Raw genomic sequence first — 3,013 nt, 5'->3', positions numbered from 1 at the left:
TATTATTATTATTATTATTATTATTATTATTATTTTGGTGAAATTTTCTAAACAAAAATAACGCAGTAATCAATTATTGAAGAGTGTAGATAATTTAGAATAATAGCATTTGGAGCTTTTTAAAAAAGAATACAAATAATGGAGATTTCAAAATCAGTCAAGTGTTTCTTTCAGGAATACTTGAAATTTCGGCTTTATTTCTTTAATAATTTAAACTTATACTTACTGCTTTTAAATCTGTATTTCACAAACTCAGTCATAGCTAATTTTTTTAGTCAAATATTATCTGTTCCAAAAAGCGAAATAGTAACGGTATTATAATCAGAAGCATTTTAGAGCTCTGTATTTAAGCAAACACATTTTATCTAACTAAAACACATTCGTATTCTTCACTATATTTCGTCACCTATGTATTATATTGTCTCTGTATAATTTTAACTTTCATCAAGCTAAATGATGCAATCCATAACAGAAATCTGGCGCATTGTAGCTGTATCTTTTAACTAGAACTTTTTTCACTATTGGTTTTTTGGAAACAAATTTCGTCAAAGAAATGTAGATTTTCATGTAATTATTTTGGATCAGTTAAAACAGATAAAAAGCAGAGGACAGGTGGACAAAATGATTTTGGTATTCAAGGGGTATATCTAATCATATTGTATTTGTTAAGCCCAGTTTTTGTTGTGTTGCATTGAATTTCATGGATTTCAAATTTGAAAATCATGACTGAAATTGGATGTCCTCAATTCCCAATTCTTTCTCTTGCTCTCTTCCCAAGGTAAAGAAAGAACTGTATGTTCAACTAATCATAAAAAACTTTTGACCATAAGAAGTTGATATTGAATGAATTTGCACTGAGAAATCAGAAAGAGAAAGTGAGAAAAGTGTTTATAAGAAAAGTGAGAATGAATAGAGTGAGGAAAACAAATAAAAAGGATTCGTGAATGTTTGATTTTGTTTGCATTTACTGATATTGGTTCCTTTTTGGATGATAGAAGAAGTTCAAAAGTGAATTTAAATATTTCTCAGAATAATAACTATGAGACAAGTTTATTTCTGATTAATTATAATTTCAGTTTTCTTACTTCATCACTTCTTGACAGTCACAATTCATCCATAATTAGAATTTTCAATGAAAAAAGTAAAAAATTAAGCTATTGGGAGCTTACAAGCCGATTGCATGACAGTTACTATTTTTAAATTAATCGATCTTTTCAGAATCATTGAAGCATACCTTAAATGCATCTTCTTCTTATGAAGTTTTCATCAACTTTTTCTTGTTAAAAATTTTAAGAAACTCTGCACTGCAAATTTAAAGTTCCAAGCTAAGCATAGCGATGTGCACATGATGAGAGCTGGAATTTTTGATAGAGAGGTTTTACGTTTCGCGAGTGTGTTTAGGTATGAACTTCCTGAAGCAGCCACCATTCTCCAGATTTTCCGACAGTCATTTTATCATCCATGTCTTTCCGATGTAATAATGTGTCAAACTCTTTGAAAGTAGTCAATGTCATGGTTTTAGAAGTTCCCTGCACACTTTCAGCTATTAAACATTTATCAGTGTCTTCTGCAAGGTTTGTCTTACTGTACCAGTGTTATCAATGGTATTTTCACAATGCCATACAGTATTCCAATTGGTTTTTGTTGGAGTGTTAGATGACTTTTATCCCATAAATTTTCGTAAATTTAATATTTGATGGATTTGCAATACTGATAAACTGATAAATATCAAAAGTAAAGAATGCAACTTTTTTTATTTAACCATTCACTATCCTCCCATTTTTTTCTCTTCAGACTGTTACCTAACTTTCCATTACCACGCTAGCAACTAATGAATTACTATAGAAATTATGCTTTTATTCTATTTTTCTTTTCTTGTAATAATTCAGAAATTCTCCATAAAAGCATTTAACGCTCACAGATTTTCTACGATTGTTGAGAACTATTAGTATCAGAAAAATAAATAAATAAATAAATAAATAAATAAATAAAACATTATGAAAAGAATAAAGAATAATTTTGGTAATGTTCAAGCAATTCAGAATCGAGGAATAATAAACTATAACGATCACCTTTCTGTGATGGTTTCATTGAAATGACATTAGTAACCGTTGTTATGCCATACCTGAAATTGCATTACCTTTCATTTACATGCATGAAAATGTCACTAGAATCCTAAATATCTGAGGTGGATTTTTCTCATCTGCACAAAATGATTGTTCTAAAGAGTGGGAGATATTGAATTAATGATTGCTGTACTTTGCATAATATTACAAGAATGATTTAATAGGAAATCTAATAGTTACGAAATCTTTTGATATTGTATACATGCTAATACAAATTTATATCTTATCCAAAAAAACATATTTTTGCAATATTTTTCTAGCCTAAATCTAATTTTTTATGTGGAAAAAGTATATTAAGAATGAAATATCTTAATAATGAAAATCAAAAACATTTAAATGAATTTTTTGCTTTATCTCAAATAATATGCCCTAAAGTTTTCAAATATTTGGCAAAGTTATATAATTAAAAAATTTTCATTAAATGAGAAGTTATTTAATTAAGAAAGAAAAGGATGAAGAGAGAAATTGGAAGAAAATGATAAAAGTTAAAAGAGAGGAAAGATCATGTACGAAGAGATTTACCACTCTATTAGTGGAAAGAGGGGTAAAAGCGAAAAGAGCACTTGGTACTACATAACAATCACCCCCTTTATTTATAAAATTCTTTCAGAAGCTTGAAACTGTCACATAACCATATTGCACTACTCCTTTTGGCATACTTTCCTTGCTGAATGCTGTTTGATCTTTTACTGCATGTATTATTTTATTAAAATTTATTAAATGTAATTTAATCATTCCTTCATTTTTTTTAATATCCAAAATATAGCGCCACATCTGTCACATTGCTTCATTTCTCCACTAAAAACTTTCATCTGTTTGCCGTAAGGCTAACTGGCAGATTTGGTCCGTCTCTCTCTCTCTCTCTCTCTCTCTCTCTCTCTCTCTCT

The sequence above is a fragment of the Loa loa genome (assembly GCF_000183805.2).
Source record: "Loa loa unplaced genomic scaffold supercont3.332, whole genome shotgun sequence".
Classification (NCBI taxonomy): Eukaryota; Metazoa; Nematoda; class Chromadorea; order Rhabditida; family Onchocercidae; genus Loa; species Loa loa.
Note: the sequence above shows the minus strand (reverse complement) of the source record.